This window comes from Scyliorhinus torazame, chromosome 14 (assembly GCF_047496885.1).
Source record: "Scyliorhinus torazame isolate Kashiwa2021f chromosome 14, sScyTor2.1, whole genome shotgun sequence".
In the NCBI taxonomy this organism is placed as follows: Eukaryota; Metazoa; Chordata; class Chondrichthyes; order Carcharhiniformes; family Scyliorhinidae; genus Scyliorhinus; species Scyliorhinus torazame.
This window is the reverse complement of record NC_092720.1, coordinates 111,699,262-111,720,911: the sequence shown is the minus strand read 5'-3', so window position 1 is coordinate 111,720,911 and position 21,650 is coordinate 111,699,262. Positions and strand designations below refer to the sequence as shown.

Below are 21,650 nucleotides of genomic sequence, written 5' to 3'. Positions count from 1 at the left end.
GTAGGGCCAGTAGGACGGTCTTCCAGACCGTTCCGTTCTCCCTCTCTATCTGTCCGTTACCTCGGGGGTTGTAACTGGTCGTCCTGCTCAAGGTGATACCCTTGCTAAGCAGGAATTGACGCAGTTTGTCGCTCATAAAGAAGGACCTCCTATCACTGTGTATGTAAACGGGGAACCCGAACAGTGCAAAGATGCTATGGAGGGCCTTGCTGACGGTGATTGCGGGGGATGGCGAATGGGAACCGGGAGTACTCGTCAATCACGTTCAGGAAGTACGTGTTGCGGTCGGTGGAGGGGAGGGGGCCTTTGAAGTCCATGCTGAGGCGTTCAAAAGGACGGGAAGCCTTTATTAGGTGCGCATTCTCTGGTCGGTAGAAGTGCGGTTTGCACTCCGCGCAGATTTGGCAGTCCCTGGTGGCTGTCCTGACCTCCTCGATGGAGTAGGGCAGGTTGCAGGTCTTGACAAAATGGGAAATGCGAGTGACCCCCGGGTGGCGGAGGTCCTCGTGGAGGGCTCGGATGTGGTCCACTTGTGCGATGGCACATGTGCCGCGGGAGAGGGCGCCAGGAGGCTTGTTTAGCTTCCCGGGACGATACAAGATCTCGTAGTTGTAGGTGGAGAGTTCGATCCTCCACCGCAAGATCTTGTCGTTTTTTTATCTTGCCCCGCTGTGCATTATCAAACATGAAAGCAACCGACCGTTGGTCAGTGAGGAGAGTGAATCTCCTGCCGGCCAGGAAATGCCTCCAATGTCGCACAGCTTCTACTATGGCCTGGGCCTCCTTTTCGACTGAGGAGTGGCGGATTTCGGAAGCATGGAGGATACGAGAGAAGAAGGCCACGGATCTGGCCACTTGGTTGAGGGTGGCCGCCAGAGCTACGTCGGACGCATCGCTCTCGACCTAGAAGGGGAGGGACTCGTCGATGGCGTGCATCGTGGCCTTTGCAATGTCTGCTTTGATGCGACTGAAAGCCTGGCGGGCCTCTATCGACAGGGCAAAAGCTGTGGATTGGATCAGGGGACGGGCCTTGTCCGCATAGATGGGGACCCACTGGGCGTAGTAACTGAAAAACCCTAGGCAGCACTTCAGGGCCCTGGAGCAGTGAGGGAGGGGGAACTCCATAAGGGGGCGCATGCGTTCGGGGTCGGGGCCTGTAACTCCATTTCGCACTACGCAGCCGAGGATGGCTAGACGGTCGGTGCTAAACACGCATTTATCCTTATTGTATGTAAGGTTAAGGATTTTAGCAGTCTGGAGAAATTTTCGGAGGTTGGTGTCGTGGTCCTGCTGGTCATGGCCGCAGATAGTGACATTATCGAGATACGGGAATGTTGCTCGTAAACCGTACCAGTCAACCATTCGGTCCATCTCGCACTGGAAGACCGTGACCCCATTGGTGACACCGAAGGGAACCCTTAAGAAGTGATAGAGCCGCCCATCTGCCTCGAAGGCAGTGTATTTGCGGTCACTAGTGCGGATGGGGAGCTGGTGGTAGGCGGACTCGAGATCCAACGTGGAGAAGATGTTATAATGCGCGATCCTGTTTACCAGGTCGGATAAGCGGGGGAGAGGGTACGTGTCCAGCTGCGTAAACCTGTTGATGGTCTGACTGTAGTCGATGACCATCCTATGCTACTCCCCGGTCTTTACCACCACTACTTGAGCTCTCCAGGGGCTGTTACTGGCTTCAATGACCCCTTCCCTCAGTAGCCTTTGGACCTCTGACCTAATAAAGATTCGGTCCTGGGCACTGTAGCGTCTGCTCCTGGTGGCGACGGGTTTGCAATCCGGCTAGAAGTTCACAAACAGGGAAGGCGGGTCGACCTTAAGGGTCGCGAGGCCGCAGACAGTAAGGGGGGGTATAGGGCCGCCCAATTGGAAGGTCAGACTTTGAAGGTTACACTGGAAGTCTAAACCCAGGAGTGTAGCCGCGCAGAGGTGGGGAAGGACGTAAAGAAGGACATTTTTGAACTCCCTTCCCTGAACTGTGAGGTTTGCTGCACAAAACCCCTTTATCTCCACCGAGTGTGAATCGGAAGCCAGGGAGATTTTTTGATTAATGGGGTGGATGGGGAGCGAACAGCGCCTTCCCGTGCCAGGGTGTATGAAGCTCTCTGTGCTCCCAGAGTCGTTTAGGCAGGACGTCTCGTGCCCATTGATGAATACAGTCATCGTAGCAGTTGAGAGTGTTCGAGGCCGAGACTGATCCAGAGTCACCGAGGGTAATCGCAGCAGTTGAGAGTTCTCTTCAGGCAGTGCGTGGTCAGCCGAGCTGGGGTCCTTGGGGTTCATCCAAGATGGTGTCTCCCATTGGTCGCACATGGCTGGGGCTGGACAAAATGGCGGCGTTCATCCCTCCAACTTTAAAGGGCGTCCGCGGAACAAGTTGGTGGCGCTCGGGGTTCGCACGTGGCCCTGGAATATGAAGATGGCGGCACCCGGGGTCCGCACGTGGCCCTGGAATATGAAGATGGCGGCAACCGCTGGCCGCACGAGGCCAGTGGAGAAGTTAGTGGTTGCTGTCCGCATTCGCCGCCGGAGACCGCGGCAACCGCCCGGGCCTGGCATACCTCCACGAAATGGCCCTTTTTGTCGCATCCCTTGCAGGTGGATGCGTGGGCCGGGCAGCGCTGGTGGGGGTGCTTGGCCTGCCCGCAAAAGTAGCAGCGGGGCCCCTCGGGGTTGCCAGGCTGCCTTGCAGCGCAGGCCTGTGGGGGAATGGGGGATGTCTCGGGGTCGGCCGCGGAGGGATTCCACGCTGCCCAGGGGGCTGCCGCACGGTGGGGAATATAAGCGCGGGCGTTCCTGGAGGCCACATCCAGGGAGCCTGCAAGGGCCCGTGCCTCCCTGAGACCCAGGGTGTCCTTTTCTAACAGGCGCTGGCGGATTTGTGACGATAGCATACCTGCCACGAAAGCGTCCCGGACTAAGAGTTCCGTGTGTTCACTCGCCGAAACTTGTGGGCAGCCGCAGCTTCTGCCCAACAGCAGGAGTGCACGGTAGAATTCCTCCAGCGATTCTCCAGGGGTTTGTCGCCTTGTTGCAAGCAAGTGCCGGGCGTAGACCTGGATTACCGGGCGAATATAGTGTCCTTTTAGCAGCTCTATTGCTGCATCGAAGTCTTCCGCTTCCTCGATGGGGGCTCACCCTTGAGTGCAGGACGTGCAGTTTCTGCTCTTCCGTGGGTACGTTTTCGGCCGTCTTGAGATACCCTTTAAAGACGCCAGCCAGCGCTTAAAGTTGCCACTAAGCTCGCCGCGTGGGGGCTAAGTTTTAGACACGCCGGCTTGATTCGGAGCTCCATCCTTTCTTCTTAAATTGATGCACGATCAATGACCACTAAAGCGAGGTTGTAGTCCAACTGAAGGCTTTAATAAGCTAGATGTTTCCCCAGCAGCTCAGGTACAGAATGAAGGCTGCTGGGGCGGCACGGGCTCTTATACCCCACCTTGCAGGGAGGAGCTACCATACAGCTTGACCAACAGGGAATATACAATATCTACCAATGGTGTTCCAGCATTACCAGGTACCGTAATACCACTACACAGACTACCACAGCTAGCGTTCTCTGTTTGGAGAAAATCAAGTTCGCCTTGAGAGGGTCACTGTTAGGGTTCGCCCGGAGGTGGCAACCGTTTGTCGACTTCTTCGTGGAAAATTGATCATCAGCAGAAGGGTGGGGGGGTTAGTTTAGCTTGGAGTAGGGGGTTAATAAAGGTGGGGCCTGTAAGGGAGGGAGACGGCTTTTGCACTATGTTTTTTTAAATAAATTTAGAGTACTCAATTTATTTTTTCCAATTAAGGAGCAATTTAGCGTGACCAATCCACCTACCCTGCACATTCTTTGGATTGTGGGGGTGAAACCCACGCAAACACGGGGAGAATGTGTAAACTCCACACGGACAGTGACCCAGAGCCGGGATCGAACCTGGGACCTCAGCGCCGTGAAGCACTAATGCTAACTACTGTGCCACCGTGCTGCCCTTTTTGCACTATGTTTATAGTTTAATGTACATTGTTTACTGTGTTGTTGTTATAATACCAAAAAATACCTCAATAAAATGTTAATTTTTTTAAAAAGTAATGTTTCCGAGTCCATCATAGCCAACCTTAGACCATCATAGGTACCTTTATTGAGATTCAGGACCCTGGTCTCGGAATCAACTACCTTACTATCCATATTGATAAAGTATTCTGTCATATTATGCTCACTCATCCCCAAGGGTTCTCTCACAACTAGATTGCCAGCTAAAAATTTCTCATTGCACAACACCCAGTCTAAGATGACCTGTTCCCTTGTTGGTTCCTCAACATATTGGTCCATCTATGGTCGAATCCCGGCTTGGGTCACTGTCTGTACACTTTCTCCTCATGTCTGTGTGGGTTTCCTCCGCATGTTCCGGTTTCCTCCCACAGTCCAAAGATGTGCAGGTTAGGCGGATGACGATGCAAAATTGTCCTGAGTGTCCAATAGGTTTAGGTGGGGTTACTGGGTTACAGGGATAGAGTGCAGGTATGGGCTTAGGTAGGGTGCTCTTCCCAAGGGCCAGTGCAGACTCGATGGGCCGAATGGCCTCCTTCTGCACTGTAAATTCTATGATTCTATGATATGGTCCATATTAAAACTATTCCGTATACACTCCAGAAATTCCTCCTCTATTACACTGTGACTAATTTGACTCACCCAATCTATATGTAGATTAAATTCACCCATAATGACAGATGTTCCTTTGTCACTTGCATCTCTGATTTCCTGTTTAATGCTATTTGCAACATTACTACTACAGTTTGGTGGTCTGTATACCACCCCACAAATGTTTTTTGCCCCTTGGACGTTTTTAACTCGACTCATACAGATTCCACATTGTCTCTGCTAATATCTTTTCTCAATATTGTCTCAATATCTTCTTTAATGAACAATGCAACTCCACCGCCTTTTCCTTTCTACCTGTCCTTTCTAAACACTGAATAGTTCTCAATGTTTATTTCCCATCCTTGGTCACCTTGGAGCCATGTCTCCATAGCCCAAATGGCGTTCTCCAAGGCGGCCTTCAGGACGCGTGACAACGCAGAATCGCCGAGCAGAAACTTATAGCCAAGTTCCGCACACATGAGTGCGGCCTCAACCGGGACCTGGGATTCATGTCGCATTACATTCATCCCCCGCCATCTGGCCTGCCAAATCCTACCAACTGTCCTGGCTTGACACAATTCACACCTCTTTAACCTGGGGTTACCCCATCTCTGGATCTGTAAAGATTTAATCACCTGCTGATGTTCGCATTCCAAGCATTGGCTGGCATCTTTGAATCTGTCTATATATATGTTTCTGGAACATACCTCTTCATTCACCTGAGGAAGGAGCAGTGCTCCGACAGCTAGTGACATCGAAACAAACCTGTTGGACTTTAACCTGGTGTTGTAAGACTTCTTACTGTCCATAGCCCAACTATATCATACCTGTGTACATCTATCTGTGCAGCTAATTCATCCATTTTATTTTGAATAGTCCAAGCATTCAGGTACAAAACAATAAAGCTAGTCCTGAGAATGATCCTTGTCCCTTCCCTACTATTTTGTATTGTGTCCTTATCTGATTCTGGTCCTCGATTACTCTGCCTACACTTTTCTTATTCTCCATGCTGTCCTTTTCTCTTGTTCTTGATTCCCTCTACTCTGAATCCTTACAAAGGTTCCCATCCTCCTGACATATTAGTTTAAACCCTCCCCAACTGCTCTAGGAAGTACCCCTCAAGGACTTCAGTCCTGGTCCTGCATCCAGTTTCAACAAGTCCCACCTCTCCCAGAACCGGTCCCAGTGCCCCATTTGAAACCCTCCCCCTCACACCATCTCTTCAACCACATATTCATCATATATGTCCTGCTGCTTCTACTCTGACTAGTACGTAGCGCTGATAGTAACCCTGAGATCTCTACCTTTGAGGTCCTACTTCTCAACTTGCTTCCTCGTTCCCTTCATTCCGCTTTTAGGACCTCATCCCTTTTTTAAATCTGTGTCACTTGTATCAATGGCTGTTCACTCTCCCCTTTCAGAATGTCCTGTAACCACTACGAAACATCCTTGACCCAAACTCCAGGGAGGCAACATACCATTTTGAAGTCTCTTTGGCGGCCACAGAAACGCCAATCTACGCTCCTCACAATTGAATCCCAGTAATGATTGCATTTCCACAAATTTTGCTCCTCCCCTGTACAGCAGAGCCAATCATGGTTCTATAAATTAGGCTGCTGCTGGTATTCCCTGTGAGGTATTCCCCTCAATAGTATCCAAATCGGTATATCTTTGTTGCCTTTAGACCTCACTTTTCCAATACACTCTTGGCCCATTTCCCACAGTCTACCCCTTGTAAAATTGGCATCATCTAAAACTTAGCCAATGTCCTTGCTCTTGTCAAATCTTGTTAACCCATTACCCCGTGCTGGTTGGCTCCCAGTTAAGCAATGCCTCAAATTCTCATCCCTCATTTCAAAGAACAAAGAAAAGTACAGCACAGGAACAGGCCCTTCGGCCCTCCAAGTATGCACCGACCATGCTGCCCGTCTAAACTAAAATCTTCTACACTTCCAGGGTCCGTATCCCTCTATTCTCATTGTATTCATGTCTTTGCCAAGGTGCCCCTTAAATGTCACTATCGTCCCTGCTTCCACCACCTCCTCCGGCAGCGAATTCCAGGTACCCACTACCCTCTGTGTAAAAAACCAGACTCGTACATCTCCTCTAAACCTTGCCCCTCGCACCTTAAACCTATGCCCCCAAGCAATTGACCCCTCTACCCTGGGGAAAAGCCTCTGACTATCCACTCTGTCTATGCCCCTCATAATTTTGTAGACCTCTATCAGGTCGCCCCTCAACCTCCTTCGTTCCAGTGAGAACAAACCACATTCTTTTCAACCTCTCCTCATAGCTAATGCCCTCCATACCAGGCAACATCCTGGTGAATCTCTTCTGCACCCTCTCCAAAGCCTCCACATCCTTCTGGTAGTGTGGTGACCAGAATTGAACACTATACTCCAAGTGTGGCCTAACTAAGGTTCTATACAGCTGCAACATGACTTGCCAATTTTTATATTCAATGACCCGGCTGTATCCTCCGGCAGTCCTCATCGCTATCCGCAATTCCACCAACCTTTGTGTTGTCCGCAAACTTACTAATCAGATCCTTTTCAAATGCCTCCATGGTCTCACCGTCCCTGCCTCTGTAATCTCCTCCAGCCCACAATGTTCTGAGGTCTCTGCACTCATCTAATTCTGACTTCTTGAGCGTCGCCAATTTTAATTGCCCCACCATCAGTCGCGTGCCACCAACTGCCCATGCTCCAAACTCTGGAATTCCCTCCCTACACCTCTGCTCCTCTATTACCTCCAAAAATGTGGTAGCATTTCAAACTCAATGTGACTTCATCTATAGAACTAGAGTGGTGGACTGTTTTCCTTGTTCCACAGGACGGACTTCCTTTTTATTAAAACATTTCATTATATACTCTATGTTGGTGAATTTGGGGGTCATTTTTTAATTTCAAATTTAGGGTGGCCAATTATTTTTTTCCAATTAAGGGGCAATTTACCGTGGATCGAACCTAGGACCTCAGCGCCGTGAGGCAGCAGTACTAACCACTGCTCCACTGTGCCGCCCATTAAAAAGGGTAGATTAACAAGTGTTCGACTCCGATTCAAGGGCTCTGATTTGGAGATCTGCTGAGGGTGCCTTCAAAAACAGGCCCTCTGAATGCACCCTTGGGATCAATGCCTACACAGATAAGGAGCAAGTTATCGCAATGCCACACTGGAATGCATGGCATCCATTTTACACTCAAAAAACAGACACAACACGTACCAATTTCTGCCTCAACATATTTTTGGGGAGAGAAGAGATTTAGGAGGATGATCAAAAGCTGGATAGGTAACACTGAAATAAATCAAAATGAAATAGTCATGTTGAGTGGTATTTCCCAACCTAAAAAAAAACACTTTTATTCTCATGTTTAATTTGTAATATTTCATGTATCATTGGGTGGTTTAATTTACCATCAGTTTTAAATTACCATGGGAAAAAGCAGCAAATAGCATTCCAACTGTCAGATGGTAGCTGTGCATAATTATCACAGATATTGCCAAAACAGCCTTAATACTCTCAGACAAGATGATTCCAGGCAATATAATCTTCAGTAGCTTATCCCTGAATATATTTAACGCTTGATGCACCACAGACCAGTTCACTCGTTCTATGGTAAGGGAACATTATTGATGCATGGAAACCGTAGCCCCGGTAATTATGGAGAGGCAGGGAGACATAGAATATCTGAAGAATGGTAGCACAGTGGTTAGCACAGTTGCTTCAACGCTCCAGGGTCCCAGGTTCGATTCCCGGCTTGGGTCACTGTCCGTGCGGAGTCTACACGTTCTCCCCGTGTCTGCGTGGGTGTCCTCCCACAGTCCAAAGATGTGCAGGTTAGGTGGATTGGCCATGATAAATTGCCCTTAGTGTCCAGGTTAGGTGGGGTTACTGGGCTACGGTGGAGGTGTGGATTTAAGTAGGGTGCTCTTTCCAAGGGCCGGTGCAGCTTCGATAGGCTGAATGGCCTCCTTCTTCACTGTAAATTCTATGATATCTATGAACCTTGCAATTGGACCTGGACATCCAGTGAATTTAAGAGTGCAGGAATTTATTATCATTCTTTTGTACCATTTCCTGGCTGGCCAGATTGACTGGAGGCTGCACCCTTGACAAATTTCCCAGGGGAGGCGGGAGAGTGGGAGGAAGGAAGAAGCCATGATCAGCAGTATAGGTGGGAAATGAAACCCTGTCTGCGGGAGGTGACATAAATGATCAGGAGAAGAGAAGGGTCATCTCAGCCTGGGGAAGGCTGAAGATTGGCTTGAGAAGCCAGTGGAAACATTCCTGCCCCTTCAGGACCACAAGAGGTGCAAAGAAATTGCACTTCATTTGTGGAGTCGACCGCGACCACCTCCCTTTCAGTGTTGGGGTTCACAACCTCTGGGAAACCAAAACAGCAATAGCTAATTTTAAATCAGTCATGGGAATTTAACTTAAAATATATTACTAAGTTCCCCGCCTCTCCAAGATGGAACTCTGATCGTCCAATATCTGCTGCTGTTAAAATGGTCATGGGGTCAGGTGCATGAACTCCCTATTAGGGATGCCTTCCCTGTGCCCAAGTCTTTAATCTTCACTCTCAGCCACCTCCCAACATCGAGTGGGGGCAGAGGTTGAAAGCCGGGCCTCTATGCCTATCCATGTTGGCATCTTTCCATGATCTACAAGGGATGATGGACATGCAGCAAACAGTCCATTTAGGTTGGGTGTCTGCATTCGGTGCACCTTTGCTGATGGCTGTGAAGGCCAATCCTTGAGAGCCAACTTCTACCATTAGCACAGCACAAGAAGCTGCCAACTGAGGCTGTGGGCTGTTGCTGCTTGTGTTGGCACTTGTTGGCAAGCTGCATAAGCCACTGGTCATCGTTGTAGTGGGTGCGGGCTCATGGGAGGTGTTGATATTTCCTTCAGTCGCCAACTAGTGATTCCCAGATGTGACGGTCAATGTTCAAAGCATTCATGCCACGCTTGCAAGCATCCATGAAGCATGTGCTTGGGTGTCCCACTAGTCATCTGGCTCCAGCTACCTCAGCATGTGCCCATATAATCTCTGGGACTTCGATGGCTGAAAAAAAGGGCCTTCCAAAATAAATTTCTTTGCAAGTTTAAAACTGTATAATTGTTTTGAGTTATTTACTCGTGTCTTGGTAATGCTACTTTTGGCATATGAGTGTTAGGATGAGGCAATTGTTTTGTTTCTATAGTGTACGGGCGGCACAGTAGCACAGTGGGTAGCACTGTTGCTTCACAGCACCAAGGTCCTGGGTTAAATTCCCGGCTTGGGTCACTGTCTGTATGGAGTCTGCCCGCTCTCCTCGTGTCTGCATGGGTTTCCTCCGGGTGGCCCGGTTTCCTCCCACACGTCCCGAAAGATGTGCTTGTTAGGTGAATTGTACATTCTGAATTCTCCCTCTGTGACCCAGAACAGGCACCGGAATGTGGGGACAAGGGGATTTTCACAGTAACCTCATTGCAGTATTAATGTAAGCCTATTTGTAACACTAATAAAGACAATAAAGTGTGCTGGAAAGCTGTGGAGAGTGGAAGGAATGAAAAGCAGCAAACAACTGGAGTTCCACAGTCCGAACCAGCACCAGTCATTTTCCAAGATTTACTGGCTTTTCCTTCAGGAGACTGCAGAGCTGATGATGTAATGGCAGGGATGGAGGCCTAAGGCCTACACACATAACGATTGTCTCAGCTCAGCCCAATGCTGCTGGAGCACTCTGCTGAAGCCTGCAGACAAACTGTGCACTAGGCAGGCTCATTGGAGCTGCAATGAACAGTCATAGTTAAGACGAGGCATCTTTAATTCTAGCATTGAAAGTTTTTTGTCATTGGACATGCACACAGACATAAAATGTGGCTCTTGCCTTTCCCTAGAGATAGAAATAGCAATCTTGCATTTATCTGGTGCCTTTCACTACCTCCCTAAGCCAATTTAAAACCAATTAAATACTTTTGAAGTTCTAATGGAGGAAGCATGATGCCAATATGCGCACATGATGCTCCAAACAGATATGAAGTGAATGCCCAGATATCTGTTTTGGTGATCTGGGTTGAGGGATAAATATTAGACAAGACATGAGGAATAACCCACCTCAGGCTTCTTCAAAGTAATGCCGTGCAGGGGGCGGAATTCGCCGTTCCAGCGGTTAGTGACGGTGCCAACGGAGAATCCACAGGAAAATCATTGTGAGCCCTTACCGATTCCGGCACCGATGAGGGATTAGCACCGGCACGGCGTGAACCACCTGCGGATCGCGCGGAAAATGGCCGGAGGATGGCCAGGCCCAGAGCCACACATGCGCGGGGCTGACGACCTGCACTGGTCACATCGAAAAACATGGCTTCGGCCATGCTCAAACCCTACCCCACCCACCCCGACCACACAGTCCACCCCCTGGCCACCCCCCACCAATCCCCCCAGCCCTAGCAGAAAACCCCGGCCAGCGGCATGGATCCCAGACAAGTGTGCGGCCCTGGATAACAGGCAGGATGTCAAACTAAATGCCATCCCCAATGCTCCCGGCACTTCCAGCACACATTCAAAAGTGTCAGGTGCACTAGAAAAATAATGAAATGATCTCCGTGGTCCCAGCCTCACTTGTACACAGCACTTTCTAGGACAATGTTATCACATGCATGTCCTCCTCTTAAATTTTAATGTCACAGCCTCATAATACCTAGTTGCAATGGGTTAGAAGATTTCCTTCATCCCTGGAATTTGGGTTCAGAAATAGCTCAGAATGATGTAGCAGTGCAGTTATACTGCTATTTCCCTATTGATAACATTGGTTTCTGACTCTCCCAAAACAAAACACTGTGGGACAATTTTAATGTTGGGGTATTACACTAGGGGCAGGATTTTCTGGCCCTTCCAGTCTGCGAGAACTTCCGGTCCAATCGAGGCGACCACCTGCCCGCAGGTTCCCCAGCGGAAGGGTGGCTTAGCTATACCAAATGGCATAGGCGTCAGTGGGACTGGAAAATCACGACGGCGGTCAATGGGGAGCTGCTTCCGCTACTGGGAAACACGCCACGGTCATGTCGGAAAATCCAGGCCTAGGTATTTTCTTGATTTCAGAGTCCCTAACTATTCTTGAAAGTAGGCTTTGAGTCCTCTCTGAGCCATAATGTGCTTTTATATGAGGAAAGATTGCACAAACCATGACTGAAGGATGATCCCCGTCACTGTACTCTGGTGAATGGATATGTCACAGACAATTAATAATAATAACCTTTTTTTGTCACAAGTATGAAGTTACTGTGAAAAGCCACATTCCGGCGCCTGTTCGGGTAAGCAGGTACAGGAATTGAACCCACACTACTGCCGTTGTTCTGCATGACTTTAGATGAAAAAATAACTCCACATAATCGGGGCTATGGCTGAATACCATCAGACAAACACTTAACAGAACAGCATTGAGTACAAACAATATATTTGAACCAATTTAAAAATGTACTAACGTTCTCAAAAAATCTTTTTAACTAATCAGGACAAAAATTGGTTACCTCTGCCCCCTTTTTGCACCTTTAAATATCCAGCGTATGCTACAGTCAGTCACCATCCAAAATACTTCTTAATTAAGCAGGAAGCCTTCAATTAGCACAGTCAACAGATCTAACTCCTGTGTTCGGAAGGTGCCATGGATGATTTCCGGATGCCCAAACCAATTCAGCGGACGATTTTTTTGAAACCATCTACCATAGTGAGATTTGAGCCAGGCACCCCAGAGCATTGCACTAGGTTTGTAGTTTACCAGTTCAGTGACCTAGACCTCTAGGCCACAGGAGGAAGCCAACAATTCAGTGGACAGCTCTGGTCCAGTGTGGAAAGTAAATTGTGCACGCCTCATTGGAATCTCAATGCTTGTTTTTTTTACCCTATCCAATTTGGCTGTTTTAAACATCTCCATGTGGGATTTGCACAGAAAAATCACGGCCACTTAACATTTTACCTCAAAGGCATCAATCAGCCTGTCTGTAATGACAGGTGACAAACTGACAGGTTGAACAGAAATATACTGAAGGAGAAAGATATGAAGGCCTACAATGTATTTAAGGTTATATTTGCATCCCTCGAAAAATCAGCTAATGTCACATAAGCTTTACCCCGTCTGTGTTATAACATGCAATAAAAATAAATAATTCAGCACATACAGAAAATGCTGAATTCATGTCACAGAGATCCTTTCCCTGAGACTGTCTCTTGTTAGTTTGAATTGCACCAGCTGCATTATAAGCTCGATCTGGTGGGAAGTAGCATTTTAAAAGCACGACGCAGACATTTGGACCATCTGAGATCTATTAAAACTTTGCATCTTTTTAAGTTCCCAGTAGATGTTTCCTGATACAAAAATTAAACATCAGGAGAGAAGAGCTTTATAGTTGCCAAAACACAGAAGCACATAGATCATTTGTGACTAACCTACAACTTGTAGTGAGCAGGAGATTTTTTTTCATAGAATTTACAGTGCAGAAGGAGGCCATTCGGCCCATCGAGTCTGCACCAGCTCCTGGAAAGAGCACCCTACCCAAGGTCAACACCTCCACCCTATCCCCATAACCCAGTAACCCCACCCAACACTAAGGGCAATTTTGAACACTAAGGGCAATTTATCATGGCCAATCCACCTAACCTGCACATCTTTGGACTGTGGGAGGAAACTGGAGCACCCGGAGGAAACCCACGCACACACGGGGAGGATGTGCAGACTCCGCACAGACAGTGACCCAAGCCGGAATCGAACCTGGGACCCTGGAGCTGTGAAGCAATTGTGCTATCCACAAGGCTACCGTGCTGCCCTATCTATACATTACATGGCACAAACATCAGCTTGAGACCAGTAGTCACAATGTATCTGTGAAAGCCAAGGCCTTCTTTTCCTATTAGCAGAATAATATGATTTACAGATAATGCAATTCACCAGTCTTGGCCCACAGGATCCAGTGGCCAAAGGATCCATGGCTTAAATCTGCCCTTAGTTTGAAACAAGTTGGGGCTAAATTGTTCCAATCTCTCTGGCAGTCTGAAAGCAGTGAGATTGAAGGGATGAGATGTGGGCCAATAAATGCAAAGTGGTGTGCATTGCAATCCCAAACAACCACCGACAATTACTAGCACAGAGAGTACTCAACTCACCTCCCAAATAAAGATTCCAGGGCCAGAGATGGCTGCTGGCAATAGGAACTTGTTTTCATTTTCTGTTGTAGCCAAATTTGAGTCATTGAAAGCATGTGTAAGCAAATAAGACTGACAAGCTGCTGAATGAAAAAATAGGCACAGAATCATTAAAATGTAATGCCACGCATATTTAGAATATATAGTCGGTGGAAAGTGCTGGGACAAGGCTGGTCAGCCTTTATTTTGATGATCCATATGACAAACTGAAGTCTGTTCAAAGATCTTTGTTATCTCTTTTAGATTTATGATAGTGTGATTAAACATTCAAAACATATGGCTGGAGGTGGTTATGAGCGAGTAATGAGGCGGATGGACAGAGAGTTCAACTGAAGTAATAAAGTATGGGATATCTTTGACAGAAACAGAACCTTTTTCTGATTTATTTTGTACTAAATACGTGGCAGTGCTCTTAAGTTCTTTTTTCCTTCATTTATATTTTGATGAAGTTTGAAAATTTTAATATTGAAGTAATTTAGATGCACTGCTTCAATCCCTATCAGTCCTGTACTGATCTGTGATCATTCTAGGAGAGCCGTACATTCCAAGGTCGATTGATATATTGAAGCTAGTGGTTGAAACACTGCTGGATCATAATGGTATACATCATAATCACTGGTGTACATTAAAGTAACAGCAAATTAAAATGAACCTGAGGCAAAGATTGGACATTCCATCCTTATAAGAACCTGTGACAATATTTCCACCATGTACCTCAATGAAATAAATTGACAAGCAGTTTATATCCTCTTTCTGGATTCATCCCACTCATTACAATGAAGTGAAAATAAAAGTTAAATTCCCAAAATGGAATGTGCTTAATTTAATTGTGCTTTCCCGGCCCGCATTTTTCTGATTCCGCCTTTTTAGGTTGGGCTGAGCTAGCTGGTAGAAAACAAAGTGCGCTTTTGTAAGCCACAAACGAGCCCGAATTGAGTTGGTGGAATAAAGTTATATTTATTGCAAAGCAATTCTATTTCTAATATGCATCAAATCCCAGCCGGGTCAAAGAACAAAGAACAAAGAAAATTACAGCATGGGAACAGGCCCTTCGGCCCTCCCAGCCGATCCAGATCCTTTATCTAAACATGTCACCTATTTTCCAAGGATCTACTTCCCTCTGTTCCCCGCCCGTTCATATATCTGTCTAGATGCATCTTAAATGATGTTATTGTGCCCGCCTCTACCACCTCCGCTGGCAAAAGGTTCTAGGCACCCACCACCCTCTGCGTAAAAAACTTTCCAGGCACATCTCCCTTAAACTTTCCCCCTCTCACCTTGAAATCGTGACCCCTTGTAATTGACACCCCCACTCTTGGAAAAAGCTTGTTGCTATCCACCCTGTCCATACCACTCATAATTTTGTAGACCTCAATCAGGTCCCCCCTCAACCTCCGTCTTTCCAACGAAAACAATCCTAATCTACTCAACCTTTCTTCATAGCTAGCACCCTCCATACCAGGCAACATCCTGGTGAACCTCCTCTGCACCCTCTCGAAAGTATCCACTTCCTTCTGGTGATGTGGCGACCAGAACTGCACGCAGTATTCCAAATGTGGCCTAACCAAATCCTATACAACTGTAACATGACCTGCCGACTCTTGTACTCAATACCCCGTCCGGTGAAGGCAAGCATGCTGCATGCCTTCTTGACCACTCTATCGACCTGTGTTGCCACCTTCAGGGTAAAATGGACCTGAACTCCAAGATCTCTCTGTACATCAATTTTCCCCAGGAGTCTTCCATTGACCTTATAGTCCGCTCTTGAATTAGATCTTCCAAAATGCATCACCTCGCATTTGCCTGGATTGAACTCCATCTGCCATTTCTCTGCCCAACTCTCCAATCTATTCATATTTTGCTGTATTCTCTCTCAGTCCTCCTCGCTATCTGCAACTCCACCAATCTTAATATCATCTGCAAGCTTGCTAATCAGGCAACCTATACCTTTGTCCAGATCATTTATGTATATCACAAACAACAGTGGTCCGAGGACGGATCCCTGTGGAACACCACTAATCACTTTTCTCCATTTTGAGACACTCCCTTCCACCACTACTCTCTGTCTCCTGTTGCCCAGCCAGTTTTTTATCCATCTAGCTAGTACACCCTGAATCCCATACAACTTCACTTTTTCCATCAACCTGCCATGGGAAACTTTATCAAACGCCTTACTGAAGTCCATGTATATGACATCTACAGCCCTTCCCTCATCAATTAACGTTGGCACTTCCTCAAAGAATTCTATTAGGTTTGTAAGACATGACCTTCCCTGCACAAAACCATGCTGCCTATCACTGTTAAGTCTATTTTCTTCCAAATGTGAATAGATCTTATCCCTCAGTATCTTCTCCAACAGTTTGCCTACCACTGACGTCAAGCTCACAGGTCTATAATTCCCTGGATTATCCCTGCTACCCTTCTTAAACAAAGGGACAACATTAGCAATTCTCCAGTCCCTCCGGGACCTCACCCGTGCTCAAGGATGCTGCAAAGATATCTGTTAAGGCCCCAGCTATTTCGTCCCTCGCTTTCCTCAGTAACCTGGGATAGATCCGGACCTGGGGACTTGTCCACCTTAATGCCTTTTAGAATACCCAAAACTTCCCCCTTCCTTATGCCGACTTAACCTAGAGTACTTAAACATCCATCCGTCATGTCCCTCTCCTTGGTGAATACCGATGCAAAGTACTCATTAAGAATCTCACCCATTTCCTCTGACTCCACGCATAAATTCCCTCTTTTGTCTTTGAGTGTGCCAATCCTTTCTCTAGTTACCCTCTAGTTATGAATAAAAGGCTTTGGGATTTTCCTTAACCCTGTTAGCCAAAGATATTTCATGACCCCTTTTAGCCCTCCTTATTGCGCGTTTGAGATTTGTCCTACTTTCCCGACATTCCTCCAAAGCTTCATCAGATTTAAGTCGCCTAGATCTTATGTATGCTTCCTTTTTCATCTTAGCTAGTCTCACAATTCCACCAGTCATCCATGGTTCCCTAATCTTGCCATTTCTATCCCTCATTTTCACATGGACATGTCTGTCCTGCACTCTAATCAACCTTTCCTTAAAAGACTCCCACATTTCAAATGTGGATTTATCCTTAAAGAGCTGCTCCCAATCCACAATCCCTAGCTCCTGCCGAATTTTGTTATACTTGGCCTTTCCCCAATTTAGCACTCTTTCTTTAGGACCACTCTCGTCTTTGTCCATGAGTATTCTAAAACTTACGGAATTGTGATCGCTATTCCCAAAGTAATCACCGACTGAAACTTCAACCACCTGGCCGGGATCATTCCCCAATACCAGGCCCAATATGGCGCCTTGCCGAGTTGGACTATTTACATAACTGCTCGAAAAAACTCTCCTGGATGCTCCTTACAAATTCTGCTCCATCTATGCCTCCAACACTACATGAGTCCCATTCAATGCTGGGGAAGTTAAAATCTCCCATCACGACCACACTATTGCTCCTATATTTTTCTATAATCTGTCTACATATTTGTACCTCTACTTCACGCTCGTTTTTGGGAGGCCTGTAGTAAAGTCCCAACAATGTTACTGCACCCTTCCTATTTCTTAGCTCTACCCATATTGCCTCAGTGCTCGAATCCTCCATCGTGCCCTCCTTAATCATAGCTGTGATATCATCTCTGACCAGTAATGCAACTCCTCCACCCCTTTTACCTCCCTCTCTCTCCCTCCTGAAGCATCTATACGCTGGGATATTTAGTTTCCAGTCTTGCCCTTCCCTCAACCAAGTCTCCGTAATACCAATAACACCATATTCCCAGGTACTAATCCAAGCCCTAAGTTCATCTGCCTTACCTGCTACACTTCTCGCATTGAAACAAATGCACCTCAGACCACCTGTCCCTTTGCGTTCATCATCTCTTCCCTGTCTACTCTTCCCCTTAGTTGCATTGAGTTTATTATCTAGTACCTTACTGGCTTAGTTGCTGCCTCTTTACTGACCTCTAACTTCCTAATTTGGTTCCCATCCCCCTGCCACATTAGTTTAAAACCTCCCCAACAGTGTTAGCAAAAGCACCCCCTAGGACATTGGTACCAGTCCTTCCCAGGTGTAGACCATCCGATTTGTAATGGTCCCACTGCCCCCAGAACCGGTTCCAATGTCCCAGAAATCTGAATCCCTCCCTCCTGCACCATCTCTCAAGCCACATATTCATTCTGACTATTCTTGAATTTCTACTCTGGCTGTCTCGTGGCACTGGTAGCAATCCTCAGATTATTGCCTTTGAGGTCCTACTTTTTAACTTATCTCCTAACTCCGTAAATTCTGATTGTAGGACCTTTATAGGGGCTGGTTTAGCACACTAGGCTAAAACGCTGGCTTTTAAGGCAGACCAAGCAGGCCAGCAGCACGGTTCAATTCCCGTACCAGCCTCCCCAAACAGGCGCTGGAATGTGGCGACCAGGGGCTTTTCACAATAACTTCATTGAAGCCTACTTGTGACAATAAGCAATTTTCATTTCATCCCATTTTTTAATCTATATCGTTGGTTCCTATATGCACCACGACAACTGGCTGTTCACCCTCCCCCTTAAGTATGTCCTGCAGCCGATCTGAGACATCCCTGATTCGTGCACCCGGGAGGCAACATACCATTCGGGAGTCTCGTTTTCGACCACAGAAACGCCTGTCTACTCCCCTTACGATTGAATCCCCTATGACTATAGCCCTGCCAGTCTTTTTCCCAACCTTCTGTGCAGCAGAGCCAGCCACGGTGCCATGAGCTTGGCTACTACTGCCTTCCCCTGGTGAGTCATCTCCCCCAACAGTATCCAAAACGGTACACCTGTTTTGGAGGGAGATGACCGCAGGGGACACCTGCACTGCCTTCCTGCTCTTTCTCTGCCTTTTGGTCACCCATTCCCTGTCTCCCTCACCAACCCTAATCTGCGGTGTGACCAACTCACTGAACGTGCTATCCACGACCTCCTCAGCATCGCGGATGCTCCAAAGTGAGTCCATCCGCAGCTCCAGAGCCGTCATGCGGTCTAACAGGAGCTGCAGCTGGACACATTTCCCGCACATGAAGGAATCAGGGGCATCGGGTCCACTCTGTCAGTTCCAAACCCGGCCGGTTTAATACAGAACTCAATCATGAATGTCCTCGAGCTCTCCGTCCCCCCTTCCACCCCCTTCCCTCCCTCGCGGGGAAGCTCGTACTCGGTGAGATTCATGGGGAGACTGATTGCTCCAACGCCATAGGTCTTGTGCAGGTTACAACATGTGCAATACCAAAGATCACTATACCACAAAAGACATCAAAACCAACGCAATAAGTGCAAGCCCTGATTTGAAAACTTCACATTTATGAATTTAGAGCAAATCTACAAATGTTGAAATAATGAGTATTCGTAAACTGGAGCAGTTGTCAGATAAAGTAATGCTGTGGAATGAACATTCATAGAATCATAGAATCCCTACAGTGTGAAGGAGGGCATTCAGCCTATCGAGTCTGCACCGACCCTCCGAAAGAGCACCCTACCTAGACCCACTCCTTCGCCCTATCCACCTAAACCAATAATCCCACCTAACGTGATAGGGGAGTTTGTATTTTGTAGTCATGTTGAGTACCATTGCAGTGAGCAGCTTTGGGAATCTTGGCTGATTTCTTTTCTCTCCTCTTCTCTACAGTGATGTCATCCAAACAAACTGCAGGAAAGAAGAGCACAATCCAGCTGTGGTGAAAAAATCTCAAAGCAATTGTCCAACGAGATATCCAATGGTGAATCTTGCTGATTATCTGCCAAAAATACATGAAAACTATTTCCTCAAATATTTGCCGCAAATACCAGGGTGTTTTTCTGAATAGGGACAATGAAGCAGCATGTTTCATACTGTGACTCACAATTTTTAATTAATTGATGTCCTTCTGAGATCTCCGGCAACAGTTTCAACATCAAGAACAAGATTTTCATTAAGTAGGAGAAAATTCTGACAACGGAAAATTATACAGGAACAAGAAACATCTTGGTGTGTTCTGCTGCTTTGGATAACAGTCTGTGACTTGATGCAGTCTTAACTAAAGGATGCTCCAGACTCTGAAATGAGTTCAACGTGTTTATTGAACTATTAACACGGTTCTCAAATGAGTTTGACTCTCTGCTAATCTAACTGTAGTAACTCAGTCTAACTGTACCAGCTTGCTCAAAGCCACGTGCTGGGGTGTGATGCTGCTGATCAACCCTGTCTAACTCTCTAGATGTCTGTCTGTGGAAAGAGGCAGGGTGTGAGTGCCTCATCCCTTTTATAGTGTTTATGTCATGCCCCCTTGTGGTGATGCCACCTCTGAGTGCCCTAACTGCCCATTGGTTGTGTCCTATTCTGAGTGTTCATTGGTTGCATGTTTGCATATCATGACATCTCCCCTTTTTTTTTAGATGTATATACATGTGAATGTGTCTGTCTAATGTGACTGACTGAGGAATACAGAACAGAACAAACAAAACAAATGCTCATAAGTCCAGTCTCTGAGGCTTGCGTCCTCGTCCTCTGCATCCTCGCCGACCACCGGAGAGGTGGTGGAGGGGCTGACGGTGTCTTGACAGGCGAGTGGGAGGCACGACTGGTGGCCTCGGGGTTTGAGGTGTCAATTCGACATGTGGAAATGGAGGGGAAAGTGGTTGTGAGCAAGCAACTTTTCGCAGTGCCCTTCGATTCCTTCGCACAATGGAGCCATCAGCCTTACGTATGATATAGGATCTGGGCGCGGCCTGTCGAACAACGACAGCAGGAGCAGACCACCCACCATCCGGTACCTTGATCCTGACCGTGTCTGCCGGGGATAGCACCTCCAGATCTGTGGAATGTGCGTCAAAGCCTTGCTTCTGGCTGTCGCAAAGCTGCTGCATCTTCTGCAGCACCGGGACGTGATCAAGGTTGGGCAGGTGTATGGCTGGAAGTGTCGTCCGCAGGTCCCTGTTCATCAGCAGTTGAGCTGGCGACATGTCAGTGGACAAGGGAGTCTCCCGGTTCGCATGTAGTGCAAGCGCAAAGTCGGAAGCGGAGTCCGAGGCCTTGAGGATGAACTGCTTAACGATGTGCACCCCTTTTTCGACTTTGCCATTGGACTGCGGACTGGAGGTGACATGCCTGAAATTGTAGCTCTTGGCAAACGTGGACCATTCTCGACTGTGGAAGCACGGGCCATTGTTGCTCATGCCGGTGTTCGGGATGCAATGCTGTGAGAATGTCTCTTTACACGCTTTGATGACGATCCGTGAGGTGAGGTCTGGCAGCTTCAGCACCTCAGGATAGTTTGAAAAGTAATCGATGATTGAGATACAGTCACGACCATTTGCGTGGAATAGGTCAATGCCAACCTTGGACCACGGAGAGGTCTCGAGGTCATGTGGATGGAGCGTCTCCTTGCTCTGCGCTGGTTGGAACCTCTGACAGGTTTCGCAGTTCAGGACCATGTCTGTGATGTCCTGGTTGATGCCGGGCCAGTAGACAGCTTGCCGGGCCCTGCGTCTGCACTTTTCTACACCCAGGTGTCCCTCATGAATCTGCCGCAGCACCATGCTCTGGAGACGTAGCGGGATGACTGTCCTGTCCAGCTTGAGCAGGATGCCATTGATCAGTGTCAGGTCATCCTTGACGTTGTAGAATTGAGGGCATTGCCCTTTCTGCCAGTCATTGCGGAGGTTGTGGATGTATCGCTGCAACAGGGGTCTTTGGCCGTCTCTTCTCGGATGAGAACGATCTTCTCATCTGTTGCCGGGAGAGTGCTTGCACACAGTTGTACCTGCAATTCAATGTGCTGGATGATCTCCAGTGTTTCACTGGGTGAGTTGA

At 47.5% G+C, this 21,650-nt stretch overlaps 1 long non-coding RNA gene across 3 annotated transcripts in view; it reads left to right on the top strand.

Annotated features, from left to right (window-relative positions):
- The window catches only part of LOC140389963 (uncharacterized), a 73,894-nt gene extending 52,507 nt beyond the window's left edge, over positions 1-21,387 (top strand). For all 3 annotated transcript variants that reach the window (XR_011934517.1, XR_011934519.1, XR_011934518.1), the window contains exon 5: positions 19,488-21,387. This is a non-coding gene — a long non-coding RNA (uncharacterized lncRNA). The remainder of the gene's footprint in view (positions 1-19,487) is intronic.
- Positions 21,388-21,650: the final 263 nt, after the last annotated feature.